General features: G+C 43.6%; 2 protein-coding genes across 18 annotated transcripts in view; one reads left to right on the top strand and one right to left on the bottom strand.

Moving 5' to 3' along the window:
- LOC124307949 (uncharacterized) overlaps positions 1-22,826 on the bottom strand; it is a 194,043-nt gene that overhangs the window by 5,311 nt on the left and 165,906 nt on the right. Inside the window, exons 11-12 of one of the 13 annotated variants that reach the window (XM_046770182.1) lie at positions 13,548-13,714; positions 13,335-13,486 (exon numbers count right to left, since the gene is read on the bottom strand). The exons of the other annotated variants lie outside the window; for them this stretch is intronic. The gene's annotated coding sequence lies outside the window, so the exon portion shown is untranslated. The remainder of the gene's footprint in view (positions 1-13,334; positions 13,487-13,547; positions 13,715-22,826) is intronic. 13 annotated transcript variants of the gene reach the window in all.
- Positions 1-22,826, top strand: part of LOC124307950 (hemicentin-2-like) — a 297,325-nt gene that overhangs the window by 215,870 nt on the left and 58,629 nt on the right. The window lies entirely within an intron of this gene.

The raw sequence follows: 22,826 nt of genomic DNA, 5'->3' as shown, positions 1-22,826 counted from the left end.
CGAGAAACCTGGTTTTCGAATTAACGAACAACGTCCACCACCGATGACGGACAGTAATGATTTACGAGCTGGGGTCAAGGGGGTGAGACTACGAAAATAATTACGATGTACTCGTACAATTAACACACAAGGATAATGTCCGAACCAATTTTCGTTTCCACAAAATCATTCAAGTTGTTTATCAAAACCATCGTGGAAAATTTTTCACCAAAGTCATATAAGAATTTTAAATAGTTTTTCTCGTTACAGTGATCCACTCGCGTCCGTTTGATCGACTTTTTTTTTCTTCCGTACTTACGGATCGAACTTGTTTTAGGTATACTCGTTGAGATCGAGTGACGTTTTTACTTCGAGTTTAATTTTGATCTGAAATTAAAAGCGGGATATTAAACGTAAATTATGATCGTTGACTAACCATATATTCCGAGATTCCCTAAATAATTTCACATCAATTCTTTGTTTTCGATTAATTTAAAAAGCACTTTTCCACATCCCGTCGTGTTTCGGATGGAAAAAGAGAAAGAAATAACTGTACAAGCCAAATTTTTATCGCTGTATACTTATTTCTTCCACCCCTGTTTTTGAATCCACCCCAATTATTGAAACCGACTCACCGTCTTCTCGCATCAACCGATGCTCCCTATTGTTCCCCCTGTCCCCGCGGACTTGATGGTTCTCGCTTTGTAACGGTCGTTCCATATTTCGAGCCGGTTGGTTCGTAAGGCTGAAAACTGCAGCCAAGTACCTATCTCGCCCAGCGAACCGAATGTATAATGCAAAAGACATGTTATATTGTTTCGTTGTTTTTCTCGACCTTTTCACGGGGTTCTTTCCCACAACCGAGGATACGGGCACAATTCCGGCCAACTTCAGCGATTGTTTCCCTAAATGAAACCTCCGGGTAACCGGGGAACGAGGTATCACTGCGTTTCATTGTCCTGAACCCGTTCCGTTTCCCGATGCACCTGCAGGCGCGACACAAACATGCATTGTGCATGTCCGGACACCTCGTACACATTTCCTAGCTGCAACAATTCCTGCCGTCCGAGGCTGCGCCGAACTGCAGAAATTCACCCTGGACGTGCAACTTAGTTTCGAGCCGAGGGACTTTTTCCCCACCGTTCCCTTTTGACATCGTCTGGTGCCGACGTTCGCGTCATCGGAGAAAAGCTCGCCATCGGTTTCTCGGCGGTACAAAGCTCACCGGATTTCCACCCCCCGGGAGCGTCGCAGCGCTTCCCCACAGGAAGAGGCCTCTCTGGAGGGACGGAAACGAGATTGGCGAGGTGAGTTACGCCGCACCTACCAGTCGTCGGACGGTTAGGCTTCCCCGGACTCTATAAAGCGCGGCAAGGTGGCGGACCGACTCTTTTCGGTGATGTACGGCCTCATTACCGTGCCTGTCAGCCTCCCTTGGAGGACTTTCGGAAGCCGAAGGTGACTGACGGAAGAGTTGGAACACCGGCGCGGGGCTTCAAACCAATTTGCGGTAGCCGTCTTATACGTCCTTTGATTTACATATAAGGTCGCGAAGAAATTCTCTCGATAAAGCTTAAAGGCACATACGCGCTTGCGGATTCCCGCCCTCCCCCCTGCCGAAGAGTGAAAAACGAAAACGAACAAAGGCCCCATTAAAATTGATGGGATATCTCGGAGATGTGCAGCGTTTCCCGCTGGTTGTACGTATATAAACCCCCTCTCGGAAACACCCCGGGCGCGTGTATTATACCCGTACTCGTATTATCCACACGCCCATTCAACGGGCGCGTTATACAGGCAAAAATCTCTGGTAGGTACATAAATGCATACGTAATGTATACACACATACGAACGCGGACGGGCAATAAAAATGTACATATGAATGCACGGCTTCGGTTCTTGCGACGTTCTAAATATTAATAGAGGATTTCAGATTTCCAGATTTAGGGGATGAAAAATGTTGTTGGTATTGCCAAGACGAACGTCTTGCTATATATCTTGATCCGCTCCGCTCTGCTTTCCCTCCTGCAAAAGGAGCTTAAACGCTTACGCGTCACGGATATATTCGCGCCCCGTGAAATCCCTCCCACCTACGGTGCAAGTGTCGCGATGTCGTCAGGATGAGGATGCGAGCGATGCCGCTGCAGGATGGGACGTCGTCTCGCGCCTTACAATAGTAGGTACCTACGTGTCGCGTCTATCCCCAGCAGTGCATTCCGCAGCGAATACGTCTGGAACGAACAGTGATTCTTCCGAAGCTTGAAAAGCACGATAAGTGACACGCACACGATATTCTACATACGTACCGCATCACGTTGCACGAGTACCGGCGGACACTGTGAGCTGGACTGAAACACGCGGCGTTAACGAATCAGCCGATTATTCGCGCTTGAGGAGTCTAATCCGACGATTCGTTCATATCGGAGTCCATCGCGCCTTACTGTTTTCAGACTCTATTGGATCCTACGGCTGTGCCCTTATTGCAGTTTCACACGATGATAACATAAGTTTTCCGCAAAAATGATATTTCGCTTAGAGTATGCTCGTAGTTTTCAAGTGATATAAAAACTCGACCGAAGTGGTAAAGACGGCTAGGAAGAGCGGATGCATCTCGTCGCTCGTAGATATCTGGAACTGGGTATGGGACACTTCTGAGGCTAAATTCCGAACAAAGTTATCAAACCATTGCATAGATCCGATTTGGTGCCGGGTAGCTCCGGCCGTTTTCCCAGGTTCGTATATTAACCTAAATTCGGTAGATAATCAAGGAGCGATTTGGTCGCGTGAGGGTTACTGCAGGAGGTGGGATGTATAAGCTGGATCTTTCCCCGGGAGAAATTGCCACGTGGAATACTAATACTAAGTTTCGCCAGATTATTCCCCGTTCTTGTGGTGATTTATCGTCGCAGGAACTCGCGATTCGTCCCACTACTCGCATTATGTACGTTATACCGACCTCGTTATCAATTCAACGTTTTTTCCTCCTTATTATCAAATCCCTCTAAGGAAGCGTGAATGCACCAGCAGCGGTCGCCCTCCCAGATTTTATACCGCCAGACCCACGGGTCAAACATCGCGAACTCGGTTGCGACCAACCGCGGATTCGCAAAAACAGCAACAACTTTTTATCAACCCTCGTTGTACGATCATCGACGTCGTGCCTTGTCGAGGATTTATGTCCCTCGCTTCCTAAAGTCTCGCTTCTTGTACGCTCCTCGAATGGAAGCCTCGACCTACACACGTATGTACAGCTTCCTTCGTTCCTATATGCGTTCAAACTGTGAGAGAGTTGAATTTATACCGGAAAATCAGTTGACAAATGACGTCACGTATACGAGACTTTCAAGAACGATTACTCCGAATTTTCGCCAAGACAGTCGGTTTCACGGGAAGGACTGATACTAATTTTTATGGATTTAAACGTTTTCGTAATTGAACATGCATTGGTTCATTCTTGAAAATCAGTAAAATTGAAACAATGTTTTATGAGCACCTTGCGTTGTAGGTGACGCAACTATTTGATATCGGAGATTTACTCAACTCCCTAAAGCGAAATGTACTTTGTAATCAGCGAACGTAGACCGAATTGTGATTTTTTTTTTGTTTACGGAAGCCGTGTACAGGCTGACCTCCGGAATGAATAAGCATCAATCGGATGGACGTTGGAATGAATTTCGTTGATTTACGATTGTTTATCGTGCTAAGTAAACATAATAACAGCCATTTTGCAATTGGAGAGAATTAACAAATGGAAATGGTTGAGTAGATTGCGCGAATCCAGGTAATAAATTTGATGAGGATTTACTTTCACCGACACTTCAGGCCTTGAAGGCCGCACCTGCAGTGCATGGACAATGATCAATTTTAAATTGGCTTTAAAAGCAATTTCAGTCACCTGGAATTGGCTCTTTGGAACTGGCATTTGAATCAATCAAGTATCGGAGATGGGTTTGACGTTTCTGAAGACCTTGAAGCTAATATATAATCTCTGAAAGCAAATAATTGACGAATAAGTGGGTTATACTAAAATTGGGTTTTTTTTAACTGTGTTTACAAACAAATATTGAAGGGAAGAACTTCGGTCGTGAAACGATTCGACTCACGTGTATGGCCTTAATTTGAGAAATATTTCCGGGATAAAGATACGTTGAGGAGATAATTATATGTATACGAGATCGCGTTTCGCATCGCGCGGGTACGTAAATTTATAGAATTCACAAGGCACGTGGACGAAAAGTCGAAAAGACACATTGCAAATTGTTTTAAACTCCGACAGATGTTGCGTGGTAAAAATGAATAAATTCCTATCTTTAGAGTATTTATTGTCGGCGAAGAAAATGTACGATGAGAGGCAATACTCGTGCGTTATACATACGTATACGTTATACATATGTACAGGGCACGTTGGCGCTGAATTCTGCAGGTCATACACCCCCCGGGAAAGATATCAGATCCTAATACAGTGACGGGTGGAAAGGGCGCGAAAGGCATTTAACCATCCAGCCTAACTGAGTCGGGGGATTCTCTGCGTGCCTCGCAAATATGCCAAAATTAAAGTTCTTACTCTACCAAGAATTTCGTGTGAAATTCACCTCCATATTTTATACCAACCTACCAGAGCAGCTGAGACCCCCTTCACGCGATTTTCCGGAAATCCGGCACGATCCGTGATCAATCGCGCCTGAAATCGCTTATCGTATGAATTTTACCGTTCCTCCTTTGAAATTGGTCTCTCATGGCTTTCGCCTATATCTAGAAGTGAGACGAATAACGGACGAAAATTAATCGACAGATGCAAGAACTAATTTTAATTTGACGAGATCAGAATGAAACTAGAATTGAAAGATAATGTAAGAAAGGGTTAGAGTACGATGGCTGGGAATTGGTTTTCATCACTGAAACGATCATCGATAATTTTCGTACGTGAAACTCTGTGACTATGGTTTAAAACAAAAGTTTTAACGCACCTGTGAATATGATGTTACGAGCATCCAGAAACACTTGAAGTTGAACGACGTGTATAAGCCACAGTCGAGTTGCGGAAAAGTTTCTCTTTATCCATAACTCACCAGACCGAATAACTGGCTTAAAACCCCTAAATAATACCGAAACTTGGCCGTTCAGATCAGAGATTGCGTCGCTTGCGTGTGGGGGAGTCATTTTTCTTCAAGGAATCGCCGCATACATTTCGAAGTTCGGGTTAATACTGTATGTGATAACGCAATTTATATTACCCGGTGTATTGTATATTCCACGGTACAAAAAGCTCAATATCGGCTGTAACTAGCCCGAGCAGATTTATCAACTGCAGCTCGGCGCTACGTGAGAAGTTTCATTGACTTCTGTCGGTCCCGCGTAATCACCAAACTAATTAATCAGACGGGCTTTAATTTGGCGGGATAGTAGAACGTGTGGTTTCGCCCGGGAACAATCCCTTGAAATACAAATCTCGCCTGTCTCCCATTTCTCCGTTGGCGCTTTCCCCTTTTACCCGCACTCTGTAGTTTTTTTTTTTTTTCTTCTTTTTACTTCCTTTTGTTTTCGTTTTTTGGCATCGGTCTTCCCTTTATTCACCCACCGTCCCTAATTTGCGTCCCGTTCGCCTCTTTCCCGCGTCTCGATATCAACGAATACATAATTCTCAAACAACACTCATGCTTCCGATCCTCGCCGGAGAGTGAGTACTCTCCGCGAAAAGAAAATCACCCCTTATTATATATTTCTCTCTCCCAATCTCCCCTAATTGGTGCCGCACCCTTTGAATAGCTCAATTTCAATCAGTTCGACTTCACAAGCTCCGCGTCCAAGTATTCACCCCCCACCCCTCCCTGGTATTTCATGCTGTGCCATACTTAAATCCATACAAACGTATGTGCAACTCGCGAGTAGGTGTAGCCAGTTTTACCCACCTTCCCTAAACGTACACGAATACATAGAACCTCCGCACTTTTCAGAGCGAAGCTACGTGTTTCGAATGCTGCAAGCTCTAATCCATGATGAAATTGAAATGTATGAAGCTGCTGGTTCGTGAGGCAGGTATATGCAAGTGCGCTTATTGCCTATGTGCATGTATAGTATGCGGTACAATTCTAACGCTGAAAGTGAGTGATAACAGTGTTGGTGGTACTTGGTTGGACTGGGACTTGGTTTCAAAGTAAGAGAAATTGCTCTTCGACGTTGCGAATCATTCTTCCGGGGTGTCGTTCGCATCGAAGTCACGACACCCCGGGTACGAGGTCGGTGTACGCAAAGTCGTTGAGAACATTTTATGCCTGACAGCTGAAGCTTCGTGACCAAAGTAATCGGGGCCGAGGCAACAATATCAAAAAACATTGGAGCCGTGGGCCAAAGCGAGAAAATTCGATCCCGGAGACTCGGCGATGGCGTGTAAGTCGATCGATACAGGCGTGTAAACGCGCGTCGTCGATGTATATTAGGGTTTGACGTACGTGTGTATTTGCCTGTGTATTTTCCGCAGGCAAAGTTCGAACTTAACGAAAGACAAAGTTTCTTCTCGCACGAACCGCGATGCCTTCTAATTTACACGGAGCCGTGCGTTGACTAGAAATTAGTTGATTTCAGGTCGGCGGGATCAGGTAGCAAATGAAACTCGCTTAGCCTCGCTTTATTGTCTGTTGAAATTCAGGGGGCTATGGCGGCGCAGAATGGCGCGTGGATCCGACTGTACGTACTGCATGATAGATGGCGAAGTGTATCTTCGTAGAGACATGGGGATAGACTAGGCTCAAATTTTGTCACCATCTCCCGGCTGCGCGAAAAGTTTAATATTAATTTAAGCCAGTACACGGAGTCGTTACGCGAGTCATTATGGCAGTATAGTAACATTCTGGACCCCAATAAATCTCCGCGGCAAATGTCTGGAGAACATTTTCCCAACTGGAGGGGTGAATCTTCAAGACGAACGGATGGTTCAAGACGTAACTCTAACTTATTGCCCGGTTAATTAAAATTCATAGAAGAAAGAGTCGAGCACTTCGGAGGGCATTTTTGCTTCCTTATTTTCATTTTTTTTTTTTTTTTTTTTATTATTTTTTATCGATATCGGTGAATACAGTTTCTTATTTTACTTATTGTCAATTACTTACCCAGTGCCCAATTTCACGTTTAGATTGCAGAACTCAATCTGTTCGTTCGTTTGTTCTTTTTATCGCTCTGAGAGCGGGCGTTTTGTCTTTCGACGAAAGAAGGAAGATAAATTGGTAATAATCGAAATAAAAGCCTTTCTTAATTACCTGTTTAGTCCTTTCATTTGTGTCCCGGGAAAATAAGAACAGCGCAGTGTGCAAAAAGAATACTATTCATTCGTTTGAGATTAATCCTGCCGGGTGGACAGGAGTGAAGACGCCTCGTTTGTCTTTGGAAGGATTAGTTCGTAAATTTTTTCGCATCGTAAGCTCTTTATCTTCCCGGATGGGCAAATCCCTTTTCTGCAAATGAAACTAAACAAAACTTATAGCAGTGATACTGACGCATGTAATGCACAGAAAATCTGGGACGTTACAGTATAATCTTATATAACATGTCTAGTCGACTGTCGTTGATCATCCTATCCAGCCAGTTGTTTTTCCCCACCTACCGGCGTTCTTCCCGTCTCTTTCAGACTTGAAGAGTCACTCATATTACGTAAAGATGAGAAACACCAATTCGCTCAGCGATTATCCAATCCTGCCGCATAGGCTTTAATGTCCAATTACGTAAATCGTATGAAACCGGTTCTACAAACTACTGATAAAAAGCCGAGAGCGAGATGTTATTTCGAGAAAGATAGTTGCAGCGATTCGAAACCTGCTCGGGCTTCGGTTGCTCACCGATTCTCAAGGAGACGGCACAATCGGTTGGCCGTGGTAAGAAGAGAGCGGTTAGCAACGTCAAAAATAGCCTGCCTGATAATTAAAGGCGATGGTGACAAATTATGATTGAATTTTGGGAGGAAGATCTCCGTGCGATAGAGAGCTATCGCGGTGTTAGAGTTACCGGGTGATAGATTGAGCCGAGCTTCGGGTCAGGCGCGGCCAAAACTCTACCCGGCGCCAATGTCCAGCTCTAGATTTATGCTGATGGATTTTCTTCACGAGGTTTCAAACTCCCGTCGACCGCGATATCTCCGCGAGCCCGACACCCTTTCTGCCGTCTTTCCCTCCGCCGATTACAGATTCCGCGAGTGTGTTTTGTTTGCACAGCTTTTCGCCGCGCCCCGGGGTTCGATCAATGGCCCTTAGATTACCAATGGCCTATGGCCAATGGTCAGTGGTCAATGGGCAATGTTCAATGATCAGCAGGCAGTGTTCAATGGTCGGCGATCTTAAGCCTTGGGTCTAAGGTCGAATCGGGCAATGGCCATTCAAACCGACGAACAGGCTGCAAGGCATCTATTGTGGAACCACGGTCATGTGCAAAGTACATGTGAAGCAGGAGAGATATCGATAGAGAGGGAAAGAGAGAGAGAGAGAGAGAGTGGTCAGGGATATTTGTATCTTTCGGTAATAACACGTCATTTCATGCACTTATTAGTCGATGAAAATTTTGCCTTTTTCTCCAATCTTTCTATGAATATTATCACAGTACGGTTTATATGGCGTCTGACTTACGTATATTATTAACACTAGTTAGAGGCATCGTTTGATTTTCAACACCTTTAGGATACATCGTTACGCCTTCTTCGTTCATCAGCAACAAGACGTATTTTCCAATTTTGTCCCTTCAGATTCGTTTACGGACTGTTACTTCGATCATCCCTATCATTCCTCGCAGAATTTATGAACAACGTGCAAACGAACCATGAACGTAAACGGAAGCTATCAAAATGTTCAATAGTTTGCCACGCTGGAAGTTTCGAAGAGTATGTTTCATTTTGTAATATTTATCACTTTTATACAGCACGCTGTTAATAGTCTGTTTAACAATACAGGGGTGTTGGATTTATTTAGTCTCAAGACTTAAAGTGGGGTAAAAGTCGCCGTAAGACGTGACGCAGCCACGTCGTTTTTCCATATGAATAGTTCGTCATTGTCGAGTTTCATGAATATATAATTATACACCCTGCGTAACCCACATTTTAATGATGGTCTCGTATGCTTTACGCGATCCGAAGAAAAGACAGTTACAGAGAGTTGCGGCTGCACGTTTTTTAGGATATGTTATTCTGAACCGCTATGACATCATGAAAATGAAGTTTTTCTCTACTTAAGGAATCTTTGACAATCTTAAATGTAAAAACCGACAATTGCCTGGCAGCCAGCAGCCATGGCACGAGCTAAAATTACTTTGTTAAGAAAACCGGAAACAATTCGTTGAGACACTCTGAAACAAATAGCCCCTGCAGGAAAAGAGAGGATTGAATGGGAAGGATGGGGCGTCCCTTGTTGGTTCCCTCGTACCGGAAATAAATAACAAATTATCTAAGCTACAAGAGCCGGTTAAATTTTTTTTTTCCATTTCCACGTTTGTCCTTGTTGTTGGTTTTTTAATCTACTTTTCGTTTTCCTTTCTACCCTAAGTAAGAATCTCCACTCGCGTTGCCGTTCCGGAAAATCAGATGGCGGTAAATCGTCGTTAGAAAAGGGTGAGGGAGGAAAGGATAGGTCGGAGCTCTAGCTATAACTTTACACTCTATACAAGAGGTAGCGGATATTCGCAGCGGCCCGCTTGAAAACTACATAAAAACTCTCGACGCAACCGCTGAGCTGTTACGCATTGCAGGTTAGATTTTCCGCGTATTTTCCCAAATTTTTGCGCGAACCATCGGAGCCGCGTGGGCCGATTTGCAACTCCGCAATTCGGAAGGCTCGCCACTGGAATCTCCGTTTCCCCGAGGCACGCGTTAAACTCGCATTCCTCACCTGCGTGGCGGGATTCATCATCGCTCATCGACGCTTCAGGCGCGATCTCACCGCCGGTTCTTTCGCCTTCTCTTTCTCTGACATTTCCCACCCCCCCGAAACAGACCTATAGCTCGGAGGAAAATTCTGGGGGCCTAGTAAATCGATGAGCTAGCATTAAACATCGCGCGAGGGTTCCTTGCTGTATAACAGCCGCGTGAAGATCAGAACGAGGATGCAGTAAAGCGGAAGACGTCGGCAGTCGAGCGTCTCCGATGTTAGCCAATGCAGGCATTCCACGTACTGTCGTATTGTCAAGAAAATGGGTGTAGGTCAAAACTTGGAACGGTCAATATTTCGAATGACCGTTATAAAGAAATTTCAAACGTGCAAAAATAAAATGACGAAAGATTACAATGACTACTAATCAGTGACACATTCAAAAATCAAGATTCCGAACAATTCACCTTTCGTTCTTTTATTTTCCAATGTACGAAATCTCGGTACATCGGTCATCCGAAATATTGACCCTTCCAAGTTTTGACCTCCACCCGAAATACGCGTTATTCCGCTTTCCCTTGCCCGATACTGATGGACCAGAGTTTCAGCCCTTGTGTGTGAATGTTGCGTTGGTACGCACGATTGTGTTACAGTATTACTGCGAACTCCCCATAGCTGAAGTGTTTTTAATCCGCTTCTATCGAACCATACCTCAGGACATACCTCGTCCCCAGGAACTCTATCGAATGCATCGTTACCTTATAACACTCAGTGGCGAGCTTGGCTGGCAGTAGCCGGTAAGCAGTGAGAAGTAAGTAGCGTCAAGCACCGTTCCCGAGCTCAATAACACACATCGTAGCAGAGATCAGCGGCTAACTGCCGGCAATAACAATCGGGGGGTTGGCTGAAACTCGGGCGTGACAAAGGGGCGCGGGGCGCGACTTTAGCCGTAGCTAAATGGTCGTTGGCGAGCATCTGGAAGGTCTGGAAATCTTTGCCAGGCTAGAAAGGTCTTGAGTAAGTTTCGCCGTTACTCTATGTATAGCTTATTCCTATCGTCTACGAGGCGGCACGGTATATACGAGTATACACCTATATACGTACATTAATTATACACTCTATGCCAAACGCGCGCGGTTTCTGCACTGTATAGATATATTACGATGCATATTTATACAATTTGTACAAGAAGTACATGGTTTATTTCACGTATACCATGGCTAAAGCAAAGATATCGTCATCGTTCAAAAGGGCGAGGATCGCACGAAGTGTGTGATGTGTAATTCGATAAAATACTGAAAATATCAGATTCCACGCGTTTGCATTGCAGTGAAAAAACGGGGACTCGGATTTGACGATAAAAGCGCTCTTGATCGCGTAACTGGATCTGAAACATCGGATCAAAGATATTTTTTACTTCACCACTCCGACGACGGAATTCAATGTCGACATGTTAACCAAGGGCGCCGCGTCATATTGTCAACTTTTCCTAAAATCGGATTCCGACAAGCTTTTTGAAATCTTGATACCTCGAGTTTTTACATTTTCATACACAATTCACCTAATGCATCGTCGCGCCTGAGATGTATATGCATACGCATACATATAGAAGGTATACACGCGCGTACGCCCGAAGGATAAATTTTCAAGCTCGTAAGACAGACGACGTAATTCCTTTTTTTCTTCGTTACATATTTTCCCCTCTTCACATCTGCCGGGTCAAATTATTGCGTGCTTATTTTGACGTTTCGGTTGCTCGCCATGTAATTATTCACAAGTAATCCAGAGCGAAATTCTCAAATCTTTATCTCGCGCAGATTATCCAAATTGTTCGTAAATCGTACGGGAAATCCGTCGTTCCGCCCCGCCCCGCCCCGCCCCGCCCGCGAAACACTGACATACCCATCGGAACGATAATTACACTCTCCGTATGAAAATTTAGTTCCAATTAAATTTCTATCAGAGTGGGTAACGCGCCGCACGGGTTCCCCCGAAGGCGTAAGGGAGGCGCGATATGTTCCTATGAATTCAGCACGCTACGCGACCCTCGCATCTGATAACTCGTCGTAACTCAATTATCCTTACGTTTTCGAGGAGAACCGATTGCAGATAAAATCTCTGCGAGCCGCGCGGCAGGGCCTCCCTTTCATCCCCCTCACTCCGCAGGTCCGGCTTCTTTGTCCGCCTCGCTTTGGGCTCGCTTTTGTGCCATCTATCGCACCCCTGCTTCATCCTTCCCGGGAAAATATGATCCTTTTATGAAGCGCTGATACCCGGTGACGTCCCACGGCAAAGTAAACCCCCTCTGTAAACAATGTCCGGCGGGGACGTGATACGATCGTACAGTTTTCATCACGGCTTGTTAGTCGGATACTCCTCGAAGGAAGGGCTGATTTCTGCACCGACGATTTCTGCTTCTCAATTTTTGCCCGCGACCACGGGGCAACTTTGTAAATATATCACGATGAAAAACACCTGCATGTAACACCCGGAGACCGAAAATTGAGATGCGCTTTCTCGGCTCGACTTTGGCGAATGTCAGAAACACCCCCAGGAAGATTAATCGCTGCCCGTTACCGCCGCTGCCTTCTTTCTCGAGGGTCTCAACTCTCGCTCCGGGTCAGACGCTGACCGTGATTACGTCATTTTCCAAATAGCTCCCCTAAGAAATAAGAATGCAGGAATGATCGTTCGACACCCTGCCCGTGTTATATGTATGTAACCACATGTATATACACTCTGTGTGTGTGTGTGTGTGTTTCTCGATAGTTTCAACAGCTCAACTTTGAAGCGACGAGGCGCGTTGGTTCGTCGCGGTAAAAGTTTTCGCCGAGAAAAGTTATCGCCGCGCCGGAGCTTTGAGGCATAACTTTTAAACCGCTTCCCTCTAGAACATTTTATTTCCTCCCGCATACCCAAGGAGTAAGATTGAGAGAGGTTGAAAAATAAACGGTCCTGTACTGATCGACGGTCTCCCGACGTCGGACGCGTTAATCGCCTTGTGCCTCCGAGTTGACGCTTCTTTACAATTTCTCATTTAAACAAAATCTATCGAGAATACTCCAAGGGGCATTTGACACGGCCAGGCAATAATTAGCGACCCGAACGTATTAGGCGGCGTCTTGTCAGACCGACGTTTGAAATGAGAATTTTCATTAGGGTACGGTCGCATCGCTTCGACGTACGAGTTTCGAATGAACGAAAAGCTCTCGGTAAGCTTCTCCGACGGTGCTGAGGAGTCCGAATCGGTTAGAGGGAGAAGGATAGAAAAAACAGGGGAAAGAATTTTACCCCCCACTTGGCGTAATGTAGAAAGTTGAAAAAGAGGAAAGCTTTAGTACACGTACATTTTTTCTCTACCCTCTACAGCATGGATCCGATACTTAGCAGCGAAGCTGAACAAAATTGAGAAGAGAGACTCGTCTGCGACGTCGCTGGAGGAAAAGAAGGAGAGAGGAGGATGGGGGGGGTGGGGTGAGATGCTGCGCAAAAATGTCAACTTCTCACAAGTCTTACCGGACTTTTTTTTCCACCGTTTTCCTTATAGGACGAGGAGAAGAAAAGGTATAACAACGGCGCGTACACCTTAACTGCTGGGTGAAAATGGTGCACGGCCTCTTCAAATCCCATGGCAGAGAATAATTCGGTGCTGGTCCGTGATTTGCCCACTGTGACAAAAATTGCCACTTTGAAAGTTGTGCTTCAACGTTGATACATTTCTAAACTCACCGCCCGAAAGTGAGCCGGGCATCTGAAGAATATAAATTGACTTCTGATTTGGCAATGCAGAAGGAAGTAGCAGTGAGCTTTTCTAGAGTAGCACACAGTTTCAAACAACGTGAAATGTTCGTCCGCGTTAAAGATGAAAGAATTCTTATGCTTTGGCTATATTGCGCCTGGAACAGATGTAACTAATTAAACTTTGAAGGTAAGCTTAAGTTCAGCGATTTCAAGGTCACGCATAATGGACTCTGAATATGCGTAATGCCTGAACGAATATAATACGTACCTCACCATCGAAAACGTGCTTTGATCCAACCTGTCGCTGAATTCATGTCTCGACGCCTTATTCACGGTACGATCTCCTGCGCCCACTGTGTGGAAATTTCACGCTGAATTGTCGCTCGGTTCAAAGTTGTTATTCTACTCGATTTCCTTCGTTTAACGGACACCTAAATTTCGTTCACTGTGATCCCAATTTGCGAGTACGAATACAACGAACATTTTCTCCCACCCTGGCTATTCTCCCGAGTAATATTATACAAATTGCGCCAGTAAAACGTCCGATTGACTTATAGTCCTCGAAATAACAACGGAGAGATTTCACGGAATACAGGTTAATGTCGAGGTACTGAAAATATTCCAGCCCACCTATTGAAAACTTGTTAAAATTAAACTGGTCATGATTTACTGAAAGAAAATATTATACTTTTATCGTCAACGAAACCTCGGCATTTCCTTGAAACTAAAATCGAAAGACTGTTCCGAAAGCTCTCCTTCTCCTTACACGTATCGGCCAATGTTGTTGCTTTTCTTGACTATGATCTTTACCGTCGTGACCGACTGGGTAAGGGTGATGGTGGCGTAGCCGTCTTACGTACATTCTAGTATTCAAGCTTAAGTTATTGCCTGCGGCAAGCCTGAATATGCGTATAAACTGTTTTCTCTAGTTTACGGCCTTCCAAGGTTGGCTACCTTTGTAAATTTGAGGATGTTTTCCTTTGCTTCTAGGCATTTTATTAGAATATACTTATTACGAGTGATTTTAATGGTGATTTGTGGGCCAACTCTTTTCACGCTCACCACCTTTCTAATTTTTTTTTAATCCAATAACTTATACGCCGTACCTTATGGTCATACTCACCATACCGACAGCTGACAAACCTAATGGCGAGATATTCGTCGTATTCACGATGCAGACAATTTGGTGAACAGCGATCAATACGGCGTTCCTTTCCTATCTGGCCACGAACGCATCTTTATTGCGTATCGGATTCAGGTTCCTCAGCCTTTTCCGACGGTTGTCAACTTTCGCAATTTTGAGGGGCTTGACTGGGAGGCTCATTCAATTGATCTTGAATCGCTGGACTAGTCCACTACACCTTTCTACGTAATTTCTACTACATCTTTCTATGGAAATCCGTATATTCTCTGCTGTTCTATTATTGTTATTTTTTCGCAACAAATCAAAAGCGATCTGCGCAGGTTCCTCTACTCTCAGGCACATGAATAAGCGCTATGCGAAAGACCAGAAGCGTGTATAACTTTTCCCCTAAGGTAACCGTGAGCATCTTGAGAGATCCGTTTCGCATCCGTTACGCTCCCTCTTCATTTGCTCTCTCCGGAATTAATTGAATTAATACAGAAGCAGGTAGCGAAGAAGACCCTCCCGACCCACGGGCGTATTCAAGGTACAGCTGCATAGAGCTCTCCACTTTGTGCCCGTCAAACTTATCGCGCGACATAATTTTGTCACACCTAGATAGGTGGGATAAGAATGCAGAGAACATCCGAGCAACGGTCCTTCGGTTTTCATTCTCAACCTTTGGCTCTTTCCTGGAGAACTTTCCACTGATGATCAACATATATCTTCGCTTTTCCACCCGCGACCTTCGCCGTAAAAGAGATTTGCTATTCTTTACACAGGTCAAGCATCACTTCTCACTTTTTTGCGTTTACTCACGTACCTATCAACTATACACGCAACATGGCGTATACGTGTCTAAGTGACTCCATCGTGGTTGTTAAGCCCACGGAGAGAGCTACAAATAATCCAACAGAGCGATGCAATATTTCTTTCCAGTAGGTGAAGCCAAAATCAGGACCAACTCCCTTGAGAATAGACCTCTCAAGCCGAATCGCACGCCGCTGAGACACTCGTTGGCATCAGCAGTATCAATTTGCTAAATATAATATATATGTCTGGTGAAGACATGTACATATTGGAAGACATGTACATTCAAGCATTTAGTATTTTTCAAGTTTTTGGCTTAAAAAATCGCCATCAAAGGAAGTCTAACTCGGATCTCTTGGATCAAACTTCAGTTCATGCGGAAAATCCCTAAAATCATGTTTAACATGAGTTATACTGACAGGTTTTCTTTGGAACGCAAATCCGTCGTCGTGTTTCGTATCGTTTTAGCCAATCTAAATCACGGAATGTAAATTGATACTCCGGCTTACCAGTTTTGTTGTACATTTCATGTATAGCCTCCACAGTAGAGGACGTGCTGATGATTCCTGGTGGATATTCAAGCTCTTTTTATCCACCAATCATGTGAGGCTGTACGTTCTCGTTGAAAACGCAAATCATTCCCAAATTCCATGGCTCAATGTGTGTTACGACTATAGCTCAGCTTTTCAAAACCGTATATGCAGAGAGACTTCATATATCACTTAGGCTATGTGTTGACGAAAAAAACGCGCCAGGATGGCGTGGCGCCAAGTGTCTGTGGCACACGTTATTTTTTATGTCGTAATTATATATGGTGTGATAAGATGCGGACAATGTTTTCAATGATTTATATACTCGCAATGAGTTTCACAATCACAGAAGTGTGAAAATAAAATTTATCTTAATTACGTATAGACGGTCTGATAATTCTGATTAAATAAAAGACAATATAGAGCCTTATTAGGATCTAGAAAGAAAGACAATCTAGATCCTAATAAGGCTCTATATTGTATTTGCACGATTTATCTACCGTAGATTGGCTCGCGTGGTTAAATGTTGACCTACGAACAAACTCCTTTGACTTTCATAACTTTCTCATAGCACTATTCGTATTCCACCGCATAATCATAAAATCTACTGTACTAAACACTCCGTGAACCAACGAACGAGCATACAACTAGATACCAACCGTTATTAAGATTTCGAGTCGATTTTCAGCTGGTGAATTATTCTACATTCAACGGAATACTGTAATTTGATTGAATTTCATAAACCGTGAATATCGGTGTATAATGGACATATATTAACATTTCACAATTGCTTCTGACTCCCTCAATTATGTACACTTGTACACGTGTTGTATTATATGGAAACCCATGCGGGTGACAGACGTTCAACGAATAAACGTTAGGTACTTTAATTATGGAAACATCGAAGAGAGTGTAAATCATCACGGACGAATAATGCGCGATAGGTTTTCTAAATTTTCTTATACTGCGTGTTGGCGTATCGCCTCTTGACGGCGTTTCACATCCACCAAAAATAGCATCGGCGATGTTGCAACTTGTAACAACTTGATTTTTGGTAGAAAGAAGTAAAGGGAGGCAGATATACGGAGGAAGTAATTTTTCTCGCTGTATTAGAAAAGGCGGAGCAAAAGATCGGCTATAAAGTGGCAGGTGAAGAGATGTGAAGAGACGCGGTGGGAGGCCGGGCAAACTCGTGCATTTCCATAAGCCTCTTTTTTGGGGTGAAAAATACCGTGGGAATCTCCGAGAGTGAAACAAGGAACCGTAAAAAAAGGCGCCCCACTTGCAACGAAATCAGCCCTGCAACTTATGGCTGGATTCTTTAGGAGGGTCTTAATTGTACGCTGAGTACCTAATTCTAATTCGTACATTAGTATCCTCTATAAAATAAAAAATACTTACATCACATTTGACACTATAAATTAATCTGATTTACACAAACCTTGTCCCACTTTTGTCACAAATGTTAAACTGTCATTCGCTGACAGTATTAGTGCTCTCTTTACGACTGTCAACAAATATGTGAAAAATGCGTCAGAGCTATACTAATAATTAAATTTTAAGTAGCATGTGGCAAATGGAGATATAATTTATTCATAAGCATCAGCTCATGGACAGAGGCCAGAGTGAATATGGCTGCGGTAACTTACGTGCAGACAATTAGCATGTGTCCCAGCAACAACACTAATTAGTGAACACAATTTCTTTTATAATTTCATCAGCGCCTCACAAAATAGCGGGCAATTTTAGTCCATTTACGTTACACGGAGTTTTTATTTTTTACTACGCGAATGGTTTAAACGTTCCTTCAATTTCAATTCCCAGACTATACGTATGCAAAGTAAGATTTCTCCGTAGGGGAGTAGGTTATAATGAGGAATAACTTTATTATCTGACACTTGCCAAAGGGTAGTGAAATCGCCTTGGTTGAGAAGATTATTGAGGACTTTACCCCGTCAAAGGATTAATTAAAATAACATTTCATTAAAGCGTTCTCGCGCGTGCAAAGAAGGTTGAAATTCTAAAATCAATTTTCCGGTGGCTCTGACTGATGAATATTTTAATTGGTTAACGAAAGCTCCATATTCCGTCGCTGGAAGCTCGGAGTATTCAGACTTTACCGTGTCAGATGTGTCCACGTATACATAGTTAAGCGGGTGAGATATAATTTACCCGCTGATGTAGCTACATCTTTATTTAGATTCATTGGAATAAGAAAAAGAGAAAGCGAAAACGAGAGTAGAAAGAAGCCTCAAAAAAAAAAACGTACTTGCTCTGAACAAAAAAATATTTTCACTCTGACATAAAGCATATTATAGTCAGAAATTAAGAATAAGTATCAATATTACCATTCTGTGACAGTAAAATTTTGCCATAAATGTAGCCGACTGCCATTTTACTGATTGTAAATTAGCAATTCTATTTTTATACACAACAGCAGCAGCAGCAGCAGCAGCAGCAGTAATAGCGGCAAGTAATCGCATTAGACCGTAAATGTTACCGCCGTCATGACGTATATATTCCGCTAAAGTATCGAGTTAAGTTTACGACAATGCAGTTGCTACCTTCGAATCTGCGAGAGTATTCGATCAAAATATTATACATTATATAATGTTGAATTTCACCAAAAATTTGTATCACAGCTATCTCGATTGCTGTATTTGCATTTTCCACCTCATTAACGAGTCCGCGCGCTTTTCCAAGTTACGTTATTTCACCCGAAAACCGTCACCGAATACTTCTGACAGTTGAGAAATTGCAGAACTTATACAATGCATACTGCGTTGTCGGTTCATTGTATCGTAGAATCTACCAGGTACCATCGGGTCTTAAAGATCAATTTGATCAATAAAATTCTAGGTCGTGATTGGAGAAGAGTATCTCTACGCGTTCTTCGAGCCGATTTAACTCTGCTTGGTTCACCGGCGAGAGAGTATCATAAAGCAAAGCCGCACTCACTCGGAGCTAAGAAGAGAGGATACAAATTGCCTCCGACTCAAATGATTCGAAGGAAAGATTTCCCCCGTTCAACAATAAAACGGCAATATCCGAGGTCGATAAATTCTACAACTCGACTTTTTCAATCGGACCATAATGCCGGCCACTGTCCGTCGTGCGGGGCCGTTCGCGCAGAATTACATCGTTGGGGAGTAAAACTCCCGGGTTCCGGATTTGTATCTCTTATTTCTTTCCGCGAATTTCAATTTTCAATTCATAGTTAAACAGCACCGGTGCCCGCTTCTCATGCGTGTATGTATACACGGTCGATATATGCATAGCCATCTGTATGGTGCCTGTCCGTGTTTCGTCCGCATATACGGCAAACTTTTGCCGAAGGCTGCACAGTCCGGCTCGTCGGTAGTGCAACGCATCACCGGATAAATTCAATGCCCAAAACCACATAAATGCACGCAGTCGAAAAGTATTACATTCATACCGTCCGGACCAACCGGTCAGATAGTTTGTTGAAATCGAATATTTTCCCCGTTTGGCTGACCGCAATTATTGCCCGCTTCAGCTACACTCGCGCGGAAAGTAATTGGAGATTTTCAACGTCATATAGAGAATCCGTATACATTTCTAGCCCAGCTGAACCGAAGACGAAAAATCATGATGCGCGGTTCAAAAAAATTCTCAACCGAAATCTTCTGTACCAGAAAAGAAATGGGAAGAACATTTAAATTATATACACTTCATTGTCGATTAACACACGCTCCATAGATTATACGATAAACGTATCACGCCGTGTGATTTTATCTCGAAATGAGCTAAAAAATTTCTCCGCACACCGCCTTGCGTTGATATAATTATTTTTAATTCATTCAATTTCGGAGTCTGAAATATCTGTTCAGACCAAGGAGTTTCACCGTCAACAACCGTCGAATGTTGAAACGTCATTGACGTGGGTTTTGGGGAAAAGATTCTATGCCGATTGAGGTTTGGTCGGATGGTTCGGAAAAAGAAAGAATTATCTTTTGCATAAAATTTTTTCAGGTAACAATAATGGATAAACTGATTAGAAAAACAAATTGAAAGGAAGAGTCTCTGCCGTATTGTATGAATTCGGATCTGATATATTCATTCTCCGTATTAAAAATATTTACGAAAAGAATCATCGCATCGCCTCATGTGACGTCTTGAATAGAAGTCTTATTTTTTCCATCTTGTTGCAAGAATTCGAGTATGCCTAATCGCGGTGAGATCGTACTGCACCAAAACGAAAAACAAAACCAATAACAATGTGAAGGGAATCGTTTTTCTCCAAAAAAAAAAAAAAAAAACGTTGGAATACGCGTGAAATTTTTATAACATGTAGTATTGCGAAGAGTTCCGTGAAGCTGCACGTCACTACGTCACACCTTTTTCATTTCGCGAATTGCAAGGGGCCACAGCAGCAGCGGTGTAACATAATTGCATCGCGTGGAAACAGTACACAGTATTTTTCGTTAAAAGATGAAAGGTGCGAGAATAAAATAAAAATGTAGCGTACGGTTTTAAAAAGAGTGTCCAACAACTTCGAGCTACAGTTACAAAAGAGCCCGGCACCGAGTGTCGAATTTGCCGGAAGTAACCGTATACCCGCGACATACAAAGGGTTGAAAAACCGGCGCCGATAATTGGCGATCCGACAAGGCTCAATTACCTCCGCTGACGGACAATTCTGCCCGCTTTGTTTCCCTTCTCAAATCCTTTCGTTTCAGCCGGATTGCCGGCGGGGGAGGGGGGGCGAATATCCCCATTCGGGGCGAATGAAACCTCGGAGTGATTGAAATAATTCGAAATTCAAACTAATCCTTCGACTTCAATCACTTCTGCGCCCTCGTCCTAGTGCCTCTCTCGACTTTCTGGGCGTGCGGCATCGGCGCGAGGTGAAAGGCAAACGTAATTAAATCCTTAATGAGATCGCAGCCAGTCCTGATGGACTACAGTGGCCATTCGACTACCGTCGAATCCAGTCCAGCGCCGAGGGATGGACGTCGCGTCCGGAAATTTATACAACCGGCATCTGCATATAGTACGAGTATATTCGCACAAAGGTCGCTCTAGTTTCGGACTAGAACTTCGGTGGGAAAATAACGCGGGAGTGCAGGAAAGGTGCGGACGGATTTTCACCCGCAATTCCGATAAAAAATTAACATCCCCGCAACAGCCGCGCGGTATCGTTGAGTCTTCAGGCGGAAAACTTTCAACTGCTAAAGGGTGACGTGACACGTGCCTTATCTTGTTCTTCGAGCTTACGCCCCCTCCGATTCCCTCGCAAGGGGCTGATAAACATGTGACATTCAAATACAATCAACCCGCTCCATCTCTGGAGACATTCGGGAACTTTGTTCATCATCAACACAAGAAGTCGAGAACTTTCAGACACCCTAAAACCTCCCGGGACTGTAATATACACGCTCGAATTATACCGTGTCTAGAACCGAACCGCGTGAAAACTGCCGAATTAATCTTCCGGACGGTCGAATAAGAAGATATTAATTTACTTGCGAACAAAACTTATTGTTCCCAAGTGCCTTCGAGTTAAAGAAAATCTCAATTTGCTGTCGACTAATTTCAATGTAGCTTATGCGACCCTGGAACGAGACGTTACCCTGGATTGGCTTTTATTTGAACTTGGATGTAAATAATTTCCCGTCCACCAATTAACGCGGACAAAAATTTTACGATTCAACTGACACGAGTCATACGGAAGAGGAAATTTGTTTTAAAACGACGAAGAGTATTTGAGCCAGCAATCTAGGGCCAGAAACGAAATAACGGAATTTACTCCATTCGCGTTGTAAATTGGACTAAATAAAAGAGGAAAAAGGAGTGCAGTGACATAGTAAACGCGAACACGATAATTTGTAAAAATTTTCGAGCCGGTGTCAAATTTGGTATTCCGTTTAATCGAACACGTCCCGACAGGCAAACCAAGGGCTAAACCCGATTCGACTGCCGGTCGATCCGCCGGCGTCATTTCTGTTTGCAAACCGATAGATATCGCTGAAAATGGATCAAATGTCGTTTGCAGCTACCGAGGTAGAATAATCGATGGAAAACGTCTATAATTCGTATCTCGTTCACGGGGTACTAGACTCATTCTACCGGATGCTCTTTGTCATCCCTTCTTCCTTCACCTTGTATACAGCGACGAGAGAAAACCTGGCGCCTCTTCTTTTGCTAAGGAAATATAGATAAGCAGGAAAAATACAAGAAAAAAAAAAAAAAAGAAAGAAGAAGAAAACAAATTGGATAAACGAAACGAGTACGGCTAGAACAGCCTTTCTTGCCATTTGATTCGCAGCGTGAGGAGTGGTTCATTTTTCCTCATAATCTGAATATCGTCGCGTCGGTGTATTTTAGCGGTAGGTGTGGCAAAGCCAAGCTGTAAGGGTATACTTGGGTTAAACTTCGTGATCAGGCGAAGCTTCTCAGAGCGGCAGGTAATTGTAATAAGCCCTTAATTAAGCTGCAACTTCCGACGGCTCAAGTGAACCACGTTATTTATGACGTTTGAGAAGATCCGACAGACAACGAAGTGACCTGTTACGTACGGATACGAGAAAGCGCGCACAAGTCCCAAAATTGTACATGCGTTACGATTGTAATTGTACAAGTGGTATCGTAAAAGGAATAATTATCCGAGAAAAAGGAGCAGTCCTGCAGAGAAACGTTTTCAACACAGAAGCGAAACGTTTTTACCCTGCGCTCCGGAGAGCGATATGATATATATTTAATTCCACTTTTTAAGTAAAAAACCGGTTTATGTACTAATTGTGGGAGCCAGTGGCTACATCTGCATCGCAGGGGCGAAGAACG

The sequence above is a fragment of the Neodiprion virginianus genome, chromosome 6 (assembly GCF_021901495.1).
Source record: "Neodiprion virginianus isolate iyNeoVirg1 chromosome 6, iyNeoVirg1.1, whole genome shotgun sequence".
Lineage (NCBI taxonomy): Eukaryota > Metazoa > Arthropoda > Insecta > Hymenoptera > Diprionidae > Neodiprion > Neodiprion virginianus.
The sequence above is the reverse complement of the archived record's forward strand: the minus strand, read 5'-3'. Positions and strand labels throughout refer to the sequence as shown.